Below are 17,657 nucleotides of genomic sequence, written 5' to 3' on the forward strand. Positions count from 1 at the left end.
GTGTGTGTGTGTGTGTGTCTGTGTGTGCAAAAAACAACACCAAAACGTTCAATTCTGGTGACTTTGATATAAGCATTTATTTATTTTCTCGAGTATGAGTAGCATTCATGTAACTATTGGCTAAAGCATTTCTTCCAGTAACCGTTCAGACAGACGCGTTTTCGCGCTAAAAAAGCAAAACATACCACAACGAATAGAGCAGAATACAGGTGTCTCGAAACGCGTTTTTATCAGTTGAAGAAGTTTTTTTTTTTTTTTTTTTTTTTTTTTTTAACTTGACACAGCGTCTAAAAATGCAGCCCTCCCGTGAGAGATGCTAAAACACCGTGAAACGTGACGCAGTTGTCAAAAGACATCTAGCGAATGTTTGCATGGAAAACGATTGAATAACAGCACGAGCGGACACAGAAACACGTTCAGTTTGAACAGCCTTGTTCACTTGACACATCTCTAGCAGAAGTTTCTCAAAGTTACCTCTCAAAAAGACAGCCTTTTGTTTCAGTTGACTGTAGGTAAATTTACACTGTATCCAGTGCTGTATTCGTAAATATTCCGATACTGTTTTACTGTGTGAGAAACCGCTCCAAATGATTCAGTGAGAGAGCGCTCTGAACGAATTGTACTGAATCACGAATCGATTCAGACCATTTTGGAAGCCCGTTTGGCCAATTCACTGAAAAGAACCGACTCATTATTATTATTCATTCGCAAATTGGGCATTGCTAGTTCTTTTAAACAGCCAACAGAAATACGGGACACATTTCATGATTGGTGAAATATTCTGAGAATAAATATTTCTCAGGTCAGTCGGAGCGCTCATGGTACACACAGTGCGTACTGCCGTACAGCTGCAGGCGCCACTGGTGTTACATGCCCAGAACCATTATCACCACATTTGCGGGAATAGTGCGGCAGATTATTCAAAATCCACACAAAGTGGTGAATATAGAAAGCAAACAGCATTGTGAAGGATCAATAAAATGTAACTGTTTGACTTGAATTCAGTAACACAAGACATACCTTATGAGACAAAAAAGAATGTATTTTTTTAATCCATTTGTGTAAAAGGCGTGCCACTGTAAAAGTTCTCAGAAGATCCTCAATGACCTCTTTAAGAAACTAAGGTTCATTGCTCTCATCTGTATTGTTCAAGATAAGTCATAATAGATCAACATAATAAAATGGAGTTAATTAACAGAGGTTGGGGAGGAGCATGTTAATTTTAATCTGATAAATCACGGCCTGCGAGTAGGAGTATATAAGCTGCTGCTTACCTGCTTCCCGTGACAATTCTCCTGACATGACAGCCTTTCCAACATTGGCCCCGCCCATCCACAACAGGATCATGCAGTGTCCCATTACTCTGCTTGAAGCATTCGACCTCCTCATCAGATAAGCCATTTTATAACAATCATTACGTTATTCAGCGGAAGCTGCCGCAGCAGCTCACTATTTTCAGACATCGTAATATGGCAGCTGCCACTTTAACGCAGTAGGTGGTTTTTCTACTCTGCCTTTCTTCCTGTCTAACCATTACTCACCGAAGAAGATCCAGTTGCGTCGAGGCTGCCTCCGCAAGACCGGCCACTGCTTCACCGTATACCAGTGCTACCGTTTCATAAGGCCGTGCTTAGGTCCTTGCATCGGAACAGTCCCCATTCATTCCCAAGCTCCTGATTGTTTTATTCCAGTTCTAGTGCACAGGTTGTTCCTCTTAGCTTAATTGTGGTGCATCAGCTGTCTCCTCTCTCACTCTCTCGCAACTCCTGAGAAAACTCCTCATGCACTGGAGCTTGAGGAGCCCAGTGTGAAAGCTGAAGGAGCTGAACACGCAGCGCCAGCTGAAGTCTGAGCTCTGAATCGAGCGGAGTATCTCCTCCTCACAAACTATCGCCATGCGATGCATTACCTATGCAAAACGTATATCGTACGGCAGGTGGCAGTCATACTCCTAAGGAGCAGTGGCAAATTCTCAGGGCCAGCAAAGAATTCTCTGCTGGCCTAACATGCCAAATAAATAAATTTTTTTATCTTTTCATTCTCAATCACCTTTTTGCCTATGTATTGTTAATCGCTTTCCACTCTTATTTAATCTACAAACAAATAGAGAAAAATGAAAAGTTTATCCAGTCAGAATTTATTCCTTGATACTTACAAGCAAAGTGTGACAACTGTTTCAGAAATCGCATGCCCGAAGCCATGCTCCTTAGCCGAAGCAGCACGAGTCTGAGCTCCACCCCGTCAGGCCTTCAGAATTTCCCCAGAATCCCTCAACACTGCAGTGAATAGGCATCTAAAGTCAGATTGTCAGATTTATCAACCATTCAGATTGATTTATTTGTTCTTGGTGGGTGTGATCTTTAGGATATGTCTCGGCCGAGGCCTTCTAGCTGGCCTTGAGTGACGCAAGCATGCTTTAAGTGATGTATCTAATTCAAGAGCGAAAAGCGTAAGATCTTGCTGAGGAGTCAGCTGTCATCACTGCTGGTATTGCCGTTGAGAAAGAGATCCTTATGGATTTAAAAACACGAGATGTTCTGCATGACAGTGTGATTGCTTAATTTATTAAACAGGAAAAGGAGGACTGATTTTCAATTCAAGCAAATTGGTAAGTGCTTTTTGCATTGTTATAGCAACATCGGGAGTTTTCTAAGTGTAAATTAGGCTGCTTGAGGATTCAGTGTCGGATCAAGTTTTGAAAAGTAGTGCTGCGTTCCATTCAACTCGGAAAGTCGGATTTTACATCTTCCTATAGGAAAAGTGCAATGGAATGAATCTTGAAGTCAAAATTACAACTTGTAGGCTCGTGCAGAAATTCTCAACTCCGATTTCGCCAAAACGCAGGGGCATGATGTCACACAAACATGTCGACACTCAGGGAGATATACAAAGTAAGTGATAAACATTCATTTTATTAGGTAATATCGATTAATGAGTTCGTTTCCACATTACATGATATTAAAGCTTAAGAGTATACAACATTATAATCTCTTTTGATAATTGTACACCTGAAGCACAAATGCTAGTGCTGCAGCATTGTTTATCAGTTGGGTTGCTAGGAGCAGGTTTGGGAGGGTTAATTTTGAAATGTATTCCACTACAGATTACAGAATACATGCTGTAAAATGTAATTTGTAAAGTATTCCGTTAGATTACTCATCATCAGTAACGTATTCTAAATACTTTGGATTACTTCTTCAGCACTGGTAGATTTTTTCACTTGTTTTGACTATAAAAACTCTGCCAGTACAGTAAGACAAAATGCACATGTTAAAAATACATTCTCTGAAAAACCTAAATATCTTATGTATTGTTGTTTCTAAAACAAGATGAATCAAATTGATCTTGTTTTAAGGATTTTTAGATATTTTTACAGGAAAACAATAAAAAAATTATTATCAAGAATAAGATTTTTGCCCTAATATCAAAGGTCTTACTAGAAAAAAAGAAATTATGATACAACGTGAATTTTCTTGATAAAAAATACGATCGTGCCTGGTAACATGTGCATGTAAAATGGCTAGAAATAGAATTTTAGGTTAGCGTAAATCTGACAATTTACACAAGATTTATTTCTATTTCTTGTGCTCCAAACTTACTTCAAACTTACTTCTCTGTCTGCTCTTATGAATGTAACACATCATAAGAAAGTGTTTCACCGCTGTTCAAATGCACTTTGGATCGCATCATTTATATGTATACATTTTTCCATTTGAAAGGAATAAATATGAAATGAAACAAATGACAATAAAATGCAAAGTAATCTCTTCAGTAATCAAAATACTTGTAACTGTATTCTAAATACCAATGATTTAAATTGTAACTGTACTGGAATACAGTTACTTATATTTTGTATTTTAAATATGTAATCCCATTACATGTATTTCATTACTCCCCAACCCTAGCTAGGAGACATCTCTAATGAGAGTCAAACCCCTTCTAAGCTAACGGGAGCATTGCAGTTCCAAATATCGTGGAATGGAATGCATTTATGGTCGGAGATATCAAATAGGAATATCCCACATCCAACTTGAATGGAATGTATCATAACCATGTACCCTGATGAAACTAAATTTATTGCAAGCAACATTTAAATCGCAAATATTATTAGATAGATTTTTCCAGGTATTATAGACCTCCTTGGTAGATTCATATGAAAAATTACGATTTTTGAATGTCTGTTAGGGAGACGTTCATTTCACAAACAGTCATGCTGCAGTTAAAATTAGGCTTGCTTGAGCATTAAGTGTTGTTTCAAGTTCTTGCTTTCGTGCATGGACATGTTTTTAAAATGTCAATTGGTATTATTAGTTAGCTGCCCAAAGGCATAGGGTGTGTTATTAATTTTGAAACTGTGTTTTTTTAGTGGCATGAATAACACTGAAGGCCTAGACTGTAAATGCAAGGTCTGCCACTGCTAAGGAGTGAATGGCCACAAGTGAATCCGTCAGTAATGATCGCAAGTCCATTTCTCCTGCATTTCAGTATGCAGCGAAAAGCCAAAGCTCTTTATGTTTGAGATCATTTTATGCTTTTTTTTCACATTGTTTATTAAGATGAATTTTCCCAGCACATTTCTTCTGCATTTCAGTATGTGGTGCAGAGCCAATGCTCTTTATTTCTCTGATAATTTCATGCTGTTTTTTCACATTGTTTATTAAGATGTATTTACCAACACATTTCTCCTGCATTAATGCAGTGCAGAGCCAAAGCTCTTTATTTTTCAGATCAATTCATGCTGTTTTTTCACATTGTTTATTAAGATGTATTTCCCAGCACATTTCTCCTGCATTTCTATATGCTGTGCAGAGCAGCAACTCTCTTTATTCCAAGATAATTTATGCTGTTGGTCACATTATTGTTTATAAATGTTACTAATATTTATTTTCTCTTCTCTCTTGACTCATGTCCCCGAAACATCGACTGCATGCTTTCCTTTCTAATAAGCATTAGCAGTCCACAAGGTTACCCCTCTACCGGTGCAAGTGCAGCCCACACTCCAGTGGCCATGGATCTAACTTTCCACAGATGTCTTAGGATTGTGAAATGTGTATAAGTTTCACCTAAATATGAATATTTTGTTGTTTCTACAGAAAATTGGTTTCACCAATATTACTTCCAGCAGGTCTCTACGAGAGCCCATCTAAAATTCCTTCCATGGGATTATTCACAGGTTTTCCTCTTGCTTTCGCTATCTAGGTATCATTCCAAGACTTCACCATTACCTTCCAAGGAGCCATTGGCTCATTGGCTCAAACATCCCTAAGCAGCACAAATGGGCTGTCCAGGTGCCACAACCGCTGTGTCTTCCGGGCCATACAACAAACTCCCCCGACACCGCTAAGTAGCGCAAACGTGCTGTACAGGTGCCACAACTGCGGCGTCATTCCTGCAAATGGCGCAAATGCACTGTCCAAGCACCACATTCATAGGCCTGTTTTCCTCTTATCAAAAGTCTAAGGGCATAGCTCATATATATATATATATATATATATATATATATATATATATATATATATATATATATATATATATAACGGGTACGGCTCGGGACCCATCTTTATGATGGTAGCCCGTGAAAGGAACAGTGGCACACTCCTTCCCTCCGTAGTGCTAGGGTCATCTCCTTGGGCAAGAGAGAACAACCCTCAAGCCCCCCCTGCTAGGGTTACAGCAAAAAGTTGTTTCCATCAGTCTGTAAAGACCTGGAGTAAAATTGACCCTTATTATCCCATTTCCGTTATAAAAAATAAGGAAAAGTATGACTCGTTTGCCGTGAGTTGCAACCCATGTCGGTGGAGGAAGAGATCCTGGTCCCTGAGAAATGTGGTTTGCTGCGGCTTCCACTATTTCAACACGGTAATTTGGCTCCTACTTCACTTAGGTGGGAGGTTGGAATGGCTCGATCCAATCAATTGGCTGGTCAAGACATGCCCTGGGAATACTCTGTGGTAGCTGAACATCAAATATCTCTCAGATTCCCAGTAGGCATTGGCTAAGGGTCAATCAAGTAAATTGAGCAACTTGTTGCTCATTTTGCTTGAGTATATCATCCCTGTATCCCTGATGCATAATCTGCTGGAAATCCGCGGCGCTGTGCAACACTTACTTTTGGGCTCTAAAGGTGGGTGGGGAGCAGAGATGATGAAACTAAAAATCCAAAACATGGCTACAAAACACACCTCAAAAAAACGTTTCTTGGACCTGGATACTGACAGTACCTCAGAAAATAGACGTGCTCTTGTGCCGAGTAATGATGATTGGCCAAAATTAATCATCATTGAAGCTGCTGCTCCAGATTCTCCAATCATCAAGTTTTCCCCTTTCGCTATACAAAAAGGTATTGCAGGAATAGCGGGAACAGTAAAGGAAGTGAAAAAAACTACGATCTGGACAGATTCTTGTGGAATGCAGTAAAAATGCCAGTGCTGAAAATCTACTACATGCCAGCATGTTAGCTGCAGTTCAAATAAAGACATTTCCTCATCCAACTTTGAACTACAGTAAAGGAGTAATCCAAACTAGAGAGTTGGATGATGTGGATGAAGAAGAAATAACGCATGAGCTCAAGACCCAAGGAGTAATGAATGTCAAAAGAATAATAATCAAGAGAGAAGAGCAAACGATTAAAACTGGTACGTACATCCTCACCTTTAATAAACCACTAATCCCAGATAAACTTCGAATTGGATACTTAAGTGTTCAAGTGGACTTATTTGTACCCAACCCTCTGCGGTGTTTCAACTGTCAAAAGTACGGCCATGGATCGAATGGCTGCAACAACAAACATATCTGTTGTAACTGTGGGGAGGTAGGCCACGACAAAGGGAGCTGTGAAAAACCATCAAAATGTTGTAATTGCTCAGGTGACCATTCAGCTGCATCAAAACAGTGTCCCATGTGATGCCAAGATCAGGTGTACTAAGAGAATCAGTTACCTCGAAGCAAAGAAAATGGTGGATGTCGTCCCTGTTTTTACGCTGAATAAAACCTTCGCCTCTGTTGCAGAAAAAGCTGTGAGAACAATAGACTGCCAGACAGATCACCTGGATGCATAAAGACAAACCCCAAACCGTTAACCATAGTAATATTCCCCCAAAGATGAAGAACACAGGAACCCAGAGTGAAACTCTTCTAAATGACATTCACTCCAGTCAGAGCTCAATAACAGGAAACCAAAAGGCAAATAAAAACAACGGTAAGGCAAGTTCTTCACAATCAAAAGTATCCCAAGACGAAGCCTCAAAGACAAAACAAACAAAAAATGTGGAAATGAAAGAGAATGAATACCATAGTAGAAGTCCATCCCCTAAAGGCAGAACAAAGAAAACTGTCCCTATTCTCCCTAATAGGTAATGGACAATTCTGTCATCCAATGGAACTGTGGTGGTATCAGGGCAAATTTTATGGAGCTGCAGCGTCTAACTACAGTTATTAACCCTCTAGCCATATGTCTTCAAGAAACACAATAACCACCAGACGGTACTCTCTCTTTTAAAAATTTTACAAGTTTTGACACTTTCGGTCCCAGTGAGAAGCAGGCTTCCGGTGGTACAAACATTTTAATAAGAAAAGTTGTGATCCATAGTCATATAAATATTAATAGCAACATACAGGCAACAGCAGTACCCATGATTTTGTAGAAAACCATTACAGTCATCTCTATCTACATTCCTCCAAATTTTTACTTGACACACATGGACCTAGATCACCTTATCGCTTAGCTCCCATCTCCTTTTATTCTCATGGGAGATTTTAATAGTCATAACACTTTGTTGGGCAGTAATCACTGTAACACAAAAGGAAAGAAGATTGAAGATTTTATAGATAACCACACCTTATGTCTTTTAAATAATGGACTGAATACCTATTTACATCCAGGACATGGAATGTACTCTGCAATCGACTTAACAATTTGTCAGCCTGAATTATTTTTAGACCTATCATGGAAAGTTTGGCATGACCTCTGTGGAAGTGACCATTTCCCAATCATTGTAACCATCAAAGGCAGAGAGGAAGAAACAAATGTACAAAGATGGCAAATTAAAAAAGCAAATTGGTATAAATTTCAAACCCTCTGTCATGAGAAACTGACACTGTTTCCAGATGACAACCCAGATGCTATGCAAAATTTCACTGAAATGCTCATATCTATAGCTAATGATACAGTCCCAAGAACATCTTGAAATATAAAACATAGACGACTTCCATGGTTTGATGATACATATAAGGAAGCTATAAAAGAGAGGAAAAAACTGAAAGACAGTTCTTCAGACATCCATCAACTGAAAATCTTATCAAACTCAAGATGAGTAGAGTACAAGCAAGAAGAATTATATATGAAGTAAAAAAGTAAAGCTGGAGAAGAGTCGTTTCCAGCATGACAACAAGTACTCCATCATACAAAATATGGAATCTGATACGGAAAATAAAGGTAAAAAACAACGGTCCTCAAATACAACACATCAAACAGCACGGCACATTCTTGACTTCAAAACAAGAAATTGCAAACATTCTAGCAAAACCTTTCGAAAGCAATTCATCTATTGAGAACTGCCTTCCTGCTTTTCGAACTTTTCTTGCTCAACAAGAAAAAGAAAAGATTAACTTTGGCTCCAGTAACACAGAGCCATACAACCGACCTTTTTCTATGGAAGAACTACAGTGGGCCATTAAAAAATTCCATGACACAGCTGTTGGACCAGATAAAATCCACTATCAATTTTTAAAGAATCTACCATAACTCCATCTGGATATCGGGAAACATCCCATCTGCCTGGCATGAAGCAGAAATAATACCTTTTCCAAAGCCAGGAAAAGACCATAACGACCCCATAAACTACCTATAGCTTTAACCAGTTGTTTATGCAAAACAGTGGAGAAGATGGTCAATGATCGCCTGGTCTGGATACTGGAATCTAAACACCACATAAGAAACTCCCAATGTGGTTTCAGGAAAGGTCGAAGCACTACAGATCACCTTATTTGCCTTGAAAGCTATATTCATGACGCCTTTACCAGAAAAGAACACGTCATAGCTGTCTTCTTTGATTTGGAGAAAGTCTATGACCAAATGAATTTTAGAGGTCGACTGCCAATCTTCATTGAACGTTTTTTAGCGAACAGACTTTTTAGAGTTAAAATAGCAAACACCTTGTCTAACCTACATAAACAAGGACTTGGAGTACTTCAAGGAATTATCCTATCAGTAACCCTCTTCAGTATTAAAATTAATAGCATTGCAAAAGTCATTGGTTCTGATGTCCTCTGTAGTTTATTTGTAGATGATATCTGCATTTGCTACAAGAGCAAGTACATGAATACTACTGAGCAAAAAATCCAATTGAAGATAAACAAAATGCACTCCTGGTCAACACAGAACGGTTTCAAGTTCTCACAAACAAAAACCATCTGTATGCATTTCTGTCGGCTTCGTTCGCTACACAATGAACCAGAGCTGTTTATGGATGGAGTCCCCATTAATGTTGATAAAGAGAACAGGTTTCTTGGTATCACTTTTGACAACAAACTGTCTTTTATTCCTCACATTAAATCACTAAAAAATAAATGTTTTAAAGCTATGAATGTTTTAAAGGTTTTATCCAAAACCAAATGGGGAGCAGACAGCTCAACTCTCATGAACTTGTACAGAACCATGGTACGCTCAAAGCTGGACTATAGAAGTATCATTTATGGATCAGCTAGGAAGTCATACATACGACTTTTGGACATTGTACACCACCAAGGTATACGACTAGCTTTGAGAGACTTCAGAACATCACCAATCCAAAGTCTCTATGCGGAAGCCAATGAATCTTCCTTGGAAATCAGTCGCCTAAAGTTGGCCTTACAATATGCAACCAAACTTAAAACAAATAAAGAAAACCCAGCCTATTCAGCAGTTTTCCCACTTCAGCATTCAACAATATATGAAAAAAAAAAAAAAAAAACGTTTTATTTGACCATTTGGCCTATGTATAAAAATACATCTGGAGAATCTCAAAGTGGATCTAAACAGTTTGGAACAGACACATTTCTGCAAAATTCCTCCATGGGATCTCAAAAAGACTAATATCCATCTGGATTTAACAAGGAATCAAAAATCCAAAATGCATCCGAATGATTTCCATCAACAATTTCTGGACATAAGAGCAGTATACCCACAACATATCCCAATATACACAGATGGATATAAATCTGGAAATAAAGTGGCAGCAGCTTTTGCAACAAACCAGCTGTGTCAGGGTATCCGCATCCCTGACCAAAGTTCAGTTTTCACTGAGACTTTTATTGAAGTTTATTGAGACTGCTCCACAAAAACCTTTTTTAATAAAATAACTGATTCAAAATCATGTCTTGAAGCATTGGAAGCTACTAAAACTGATCACCCTACAATCGTGAAGATTTTAATCAAACTGTCATCTCTTGAAGCAAAGATTTTTAATATTATTTTCTGCTGGGTACCTGGACACTCAGGAATCTCCGTTAAAGAACAAGCAGACAGAGCTGCCAGAGAAGCACTATCTACTGAGCCAGTAAAATGCCCTATACCTTTCACAGATCTGAAACCAGCTCTGAATGTATATATCAAAAACAAATGGCAGTTGGAGTGGGATCAATGTTTAAACAACAAATTACGGGAAATAAATCTTGTTGTTGGATCAAGATATGTGTTCCCTTTTTATAATCGCTGGGATCAAGTCATTTATACACGATGCCAGATAGGACATACAAGACTCACACACCAATTTTTACTATCAGGAGAAAATTCACCAAAGTCTTCATCTTGTCAGAACCCACTATCCATTAAATATATTTTACTGGACTGTCATACCTCTACACATCTGAGGAACCTGTATTATTCAGTTGATACTTTTGAAAAGGTTTTTAATCAAGTGAATCCAAATTTAGTTTTAAGGTTTTTAGGAAAAATGAATCTTAAACACCTTATTTAACTATATTTTTAAATAACTAAACCTGGCTCCCGCCATTAATATAGCCATATAAGCTGGCATGGCATAAAAAATGAAAGAAAGAAACAAACAAACTCATAAATATATATATACATATTGCAAATTATAACTATATCGCAAACTTAGTTATTTCCATAACTAACCATTTGCTCACCCTACAGGTAAATACAAACTAACATTTGCTTCCCTTACAGGTGTTGATAAATTTAATAAAGTAATTTTTGCCCTACTTGATACCGCAGCAACGGTGCCCCACTTGACACTGCCACAACAGTGCCCTGCCCATGCCAAATGTAATTAAGTTATGTATTCCTATCTAACCACTTGCTTCCCCTACAGGCGTGTACAAACGTAATTGTCATGTTTAACTTAACTAATCTTTGGCTTCCCTTGCAGGTGTGTATAAATAAACTCAGCCAAAAAAGAAATGTCCTCTCACTTTCAACTGCTTTTATTTTCAGCAGACTCAACATGTGTAAACATTTGTATGAACATAAAAAGATTCAACAACTAAGACATAAACTGAACAAGTTTCACAGAAATGTGACTAACAGAAATGGAATAATGTGTCCTTGAGCAAAGGGGGTGTCAAAATCAAAAGTAACTGTCTGTATCTGGTGTGGCCATCAGCTGCATTAATTGCTGCAATGCATCTCCTCCTCATGGACTGCAACAGATTTGCCAGTTCTTGCTGTGAGATGTTACCCCACTCTTCCACCAAGGCACTTGCAAGTTCCTGGACATTTCTGGGGGGAATAGCCCTAGCCCTCACCCTCCAATCCAACAGGTCCCAGACGTGCTCAATGATCCGGGCTCTTCGCTGGCCATGGCAGAACACTGACATTCCTGTCTTGCAGGACATCACACACAGAATGAGCAGTATGGCTGGTGGCATTGTTATGCTGGAGGGTCATGTCAGGATGAACCTGCAGGAAGGGTACCACATGGAGGAGGATGTCTTCCCTGTAACGCACAGTGTTGAGATTGCCTGCAATGGCAACAAGCTCAGTCCGATGATGCTGTGACACACCGCCCCAGAGCATGACGGACCCTTCACCTCTAAATCGATCCCGCTCCAGAGTACAGGCCTCAGTGTAATGCTCATTCCTTCGGCGATAAACGCAAGTCCGACCATCACCCCTGGTGAGACAAAACCGCAACTCGTCAGTGAAGAGCACTTTTTGCCAGTCCTGTCCGGTCCAGCGTAGGTGGTTTTGTGCCTATAGGAGGCATTGTTGCCGGTGATGTCTGGTAAGGACCTGCCTTACAACAGGCCTACAAGCCCTCAGTCCAGCCTATCTCAGCCTATCGCGGACAGTCTGAGCACTGATGGAGGGATTCTGTATTCTTGGTGTAACTCAGGCAGTTGTTGTTGCCATCTTGTACCTGTCCAGCAGGTGTGATATTCGGATGTACCGATCCTGTGCAGGTGTTGTTACATGTGGTCTGCCACTGCGAGGACAATCAGCTGTCCTTCCTGTCTCCCTGTAGCGCTGTCTTAGGCGTCTCACAGTACGGGCATTGCAATTTATTGCCCTGGCCACATCTGTAGTCCTCATGCCTCCATGCAGCATGCCTAAGGCATGTACACACAGATGAGCAGGGACCCTGGGCGTCTTTCTTTTGGTGTTTTTCAGAGTCAGTAGAAAGGTTTCGTTAGTGTCCTGAGTTTTTATAACTGTGACCTTAATTGCCTACCGTCTGTAAGCTGTTAGTTTCTTAATGACCATTCCACAGGTGCATGTTCATTGAACAAGCATGGAAAACATTGTTTAAACCCTTTACAGTGAAGATCTGTAAAATTATTTGGATTTTTACAAAATAATCTTTAAAATACAGTGTTCTGAAAAAGGGACGTTTCCTTTTTTGCTGAGTTTATAATCGCTAGGTTTTCCTAACTAAACTTCCGCTTCCCTTCCAGGTGTGTACACTGAGTTATTTCTATTTTCTCCACAGGCACTTTCAATTCCTAAGTTCAATAAATGTAAAGATGTACTGTACATCTACAGCCATGGAAACATAGCAGCGCTCCCACAGGAGCCCCTTTACCATGCCCCCAAATACTCAATCCACTGCGGCAACAGTACTTTAACTCCACTCTCACAGGAGGCCCAATTACTCTACAGCTGCAGCACTGTTTTACCATGCTTCCGCTGAAGCCATTTTTCTTCTCTTCTCAGCAGCTGCAACGAGCATTACAGGATATGGTGGTCACCACCTCCTCCTGTTCTTTTCAAAGCACCATATTCCCCATCTCTGGGTAGGCTATTGAGTGAGGCTACCTCCGCAAGCCAGCTGATCAGACAATATAGCTATGGTACAACGCCACGGCCATACACAGGTCCTTTAATCTAAACCTTCCACCTGGATCAGGCCCTTATGTGAGGCCGCCCACATAAACTGGCTGATTAGATGCAAAATATCAGTGGTACAGCCCCCTGTAGCCGCATAAATTTCATTCGTCCAAACCTTCCACCCAGATCAGGCCCTCGTGCGAGGCTGCCTCCGAAGACCGGCTGTTCCAATGCAGTTTACCACGATCTAGCACTTCTGATAGCCTTCGATTCGGTGTTTCCTTCACCTATTTGGGGGATTATATATATATTGTGCTTAATAATGGTTCTACTACAGCATATTATCCACCCAACAATCATTCTATTCCTAAACCAATTCAAAGGCATTTAACCAGATACCATCAAAGGCTATCTGAGCAGCATCCTTTTTCCATAAATCAATATTTGGCAAGTCTGCCCCAGCAATCAATAATCCCCCTTTCGAGGTGATGGACGGGCCTTTCCATTTCTGATGCAGAGTGGATCCCCATTCGAGTGCATGCTGAGCTTACCCATTTGAATGCCACAAGCTAAACCACTCTCTCTTTAGAGCAGTCTCCCATTCAAATCACAGTGTGAGCCCTCCCTTTCGAACGCAGCGGGAGCCAACTCTCGTTCTCACCTTCCCCATTTGAATGCATGCTGGGCTTACCCATTCAAATGCCATGAGCTAAACCACTCTCTCTTTAGAGCAGTCTCCCATTCGAATCGCAGCATGAGCCCTCCCTTTCGAACGCAGCGTGAGCCAACTTCTGTTCTCACCCTTCCCGTTCAAAGGCATGCTGGGCTTACCCATTGAAATGCTGCAAGCTAAACCACTCTCTCTTTAGAGCAGTCTCCCATTCGAATTGTAGCAAAAACAAAATTTGAGTGCCCAATACATCACACATAAAACTTTGAACCCTCAACCAAAATTCTTGGATCTTAACACACCACCGATAGTCACGTGACGTCATGCGAGGTTCGGACGTGTGAACGGTGAGCTCTGCCCACTTTGCTGGTTTTAATACTTTTTATGTCATAAACCGGTGAGATTCGATACACCCTGATTCTTAACCGTTCTAGGAAGACAATATGTAAAAGAATTCAAAATCTTCGGGCTCTGGAGACATTAAAATACACTTACATGCTCAAGCTGACACCCCTCCGGAGGCCTCGAGCCCGGGACTCAGTTTGGACTGTGCGGTGGAAAAGATTCAGCGTCAGCTGTCGAGCATGATGGCAATGCTGATGAAGGAGCTCTTTCCGAGTCTGCTCAACATAACAGGGCATAAGCTGGAAATTTAGCGAGCTCACAGGGTTCCGGCTCGGAGATCCGCTGAGGGAGACAGGCCCTGATCAATTCTGGCCAAATTTATGAGATCATCCAATAAAGATCTCGTGTTACGCAAGGCGAGGAGCAAAGGAAAGCTTTCTTGGAAGAACCGCAACATTTCCTTGTTCCCAGATTTTGCGAATTTGACAAAAGAGAAACATGATCAATTCAAGGAGTGCAAGAAACTCTTACACTCTTACGGAAGGTCGTATTTGCACTGATGTTCCCAGCCAAATTGAGAATAGATACTAAGGATGGCTGCAAAATATTTACATGCTCACAGCAAGCGATGTCCTTCATAAAGTCAATGGAATGAGTAAGTTATTGTGTGATTCTCACATTGCAGTCGAGTGGGCCTGACTTAATGAACATTCACTTGACTGTCCGAGGAAGCTGGGCGCCTTTTTTATTTATTTTTGTGCTGGTTCCGCCTAACGGCTGGAGTTTGTTTTGTGGAATAACACTCCTTCAAGAAACTCTTGCATCGACGAAGGGTCACTTTTGCACTGATGTTCCCGGCCAGGTTGAGAATAGATGCTAAGGATGGCCGCAAAGTATTTACTTGTCCCCAACAAGCATTGTCCTTCATAAAGTCAATCTTTGCCATAAAGTGCAAAGTTGTCACGGGGGCTCTCGTAGGCGTACATGGACTGTTTGAGTTTAGAGGGATGGACACCGGTTGGCGCTTTCGTGTGTGGGGTTAATCCGCACTTTTTTCTATTTGTTTGGTTCTGGTGGAAGTTCGGGGTTTGATTATTGTACTAATGTTGGAATGCGGTCTTTATAATTTTGTTTTTGACACACAATCTATTTTTTTTTATACAGTGCATCCGGAAAGTATTCACAGCGCTTCACCTTTTCCACATTTTGTTATGTTACAGCCTTATTCCAAAATGGATTAAATTCATTATTTTCCTCAAAATTCTACAAGCAATACCCCATAATGACAACATGAAATAAATTTGTTTGAAATCTTTGCAAATTTATTAAAAATAAAAAATAAAAAATATCACATGTACATAAGTATTCACAGCCTTTGCCATGACACTCAAAATTGAGCTCAGGTGCATCCTGTTTCCACTGATCATCCTTGAGATGATTCTACAACTTGATTGGAGTCCACCTGTGGTAAATTCAGTTGATTGGACATGATTTGGAAAGGCACACACCTGTCTATATAAGGTCCCACAGTTAACAGTGCATGTCAGAGCATAAACCAAGCCATGAAGTCCAAGGAATTGTCTGTAGACCTCCGAGACAGGATTGTATCGAGGCACAGATCTGGGGAAGGGTACAGACAAATTTCTGCAGCATTGAAGGTCCCAGTGAGCACAGTGGCCTCCATCATCCATAAATGGAAGAAGTTTGGAACCACCAGGACTCTTCCTAGAGCTGGCCGCCTGGCCAAACTGAGCGATCGGGGGAGAAGGGCCTTATTCAGGGAGGTGACCAAGAACCCGATGGTCACTCTGACAGAGCTCCAGCATTTCTCTGTGGAGAGAGGAGAACCTTCCAGAAGAACAACCATCTCTGCCGCACTCCACCAATCAGGCCTGTATGGTAGAGTGGCCAGACGGGAGTCACTCCTCAGTAAAAGGCACATGACAGCCCACCTGGAGTTTGCCAAAAGGCACCTGAAGGACTCTCAGACCATGAGAAACAAAGATTGAACTCTTTGGCCTGAATGGCAAGCATTATGTCTGGAGGAAACCAGGCACCACTCATCACCTGGTCAATACCATCCCTACAGTGAAGCATGGTGGTGGCAGCATCATGCTGTGGGGATGTTTTTCAGTGGCAGGAACTGGGAGACTAGTGAGGATCGAGGGAAAGATGAATGCAGCAATGTACAGAGACATCCTTGATGAAAACCTGCTCCAGAGTGCTCTGGACCTCAGACTGGGGCGAAGGTTCATCTTCCAACAGGACAACGACCCTAAGCACACAGCCAAGATAACAAAGGAGTGGCTCCAGGACAACTCTGTGAATGTCCTTGAGTGGCCCAGCCAGAGCCCAGACTTGAACCCAATTGAACATCTCTGGAGAGATCTGAAAATGGCTGTGCACCGATGCTCCCCATCCAACCTGATGGAGCTTGAGAGGTCCTGCAAAGAAGAATGGCAGAAACTGCCCAAAAATAGGTGTGCCAAGCTTGTAGCATCATACTCAAAAAGACTTGAGGCTGTAATTGGTGCCAAAGGTGCTTCAACAAAGTATTGAGCAAAGGCTGTGAATACTTATGTACATGTGATTTTTTTTTTCTTTTTTCTTTTTAATAAATTTGCAAAGATTTCAAACAAACTTATTTCACGTTGTCATTATGGGGTATTGTTTGTAGAATTTTGAGGAAAATAATGAATTTAATCCATTTTGGAATAAGGCTATAACATAACAAAATGTGGAAAAAGTGAAGCGCTGTGAATACTTTCCGGATGCACTGTATGTCAAAATGTCATGTTCATATGAGTGGATTGTCTCTCTCCACGTGGAATGTGAATGGTTTGGGGCACCCCATAAATGAAGAAAGGATATTTATTTTCCTTAATGAAAGAAATATGATATTGCCCATCATTTCCTGTTCATTTCAATCACATTTGATATTTCATTACATCTCAAATATTCTATAAACAAATTAATCTCCATTGTGATTGGATCAGTCAATGTGAGCCCACTTTGGACATTCTTCATATCAAATGTGTGGGGCTTTATTGGTTGTTTAGATCAGTGTTACTATCAGAAATAATTAATAATTATTTCTTTAGTTATTGATTAATATTTAAATTAATTAATTGAATCTAACTCATTAAAACCTCATATGGGGCTCCAGTAAATGTAGTGTGCTATGTTTAGGAGCAAGTTTGGTTATTAGCAATAATTAATAATTATCAAAGATAATTATTAATTATTAAAATCAATAGAACATTGATGAGAATCAATGTTAGCTTTTTTAATCCTTTAAATCAACAATTATCAAAGATAATCATTAATTGTTAACATCGATGAAACATTAATTAAAATTAACACTAGCTTATTGAT

Source organism: Myxocyprinus asiaticus, chromosome 5 (assembly GCF_019703515.2).
Source record: "Myxocyprinus asiaticus isolate MX2 ecotype Aquarium Trade chromosome 5, UBuf_Myxa_2, whole genome shotgun sequence".
NCBI lineage: Eukaryota > Metazoa > Chordata > Actinopteri > Cypriniformes > Catostomidae > Myxocyprinus > Myxocyprinus asiaticus.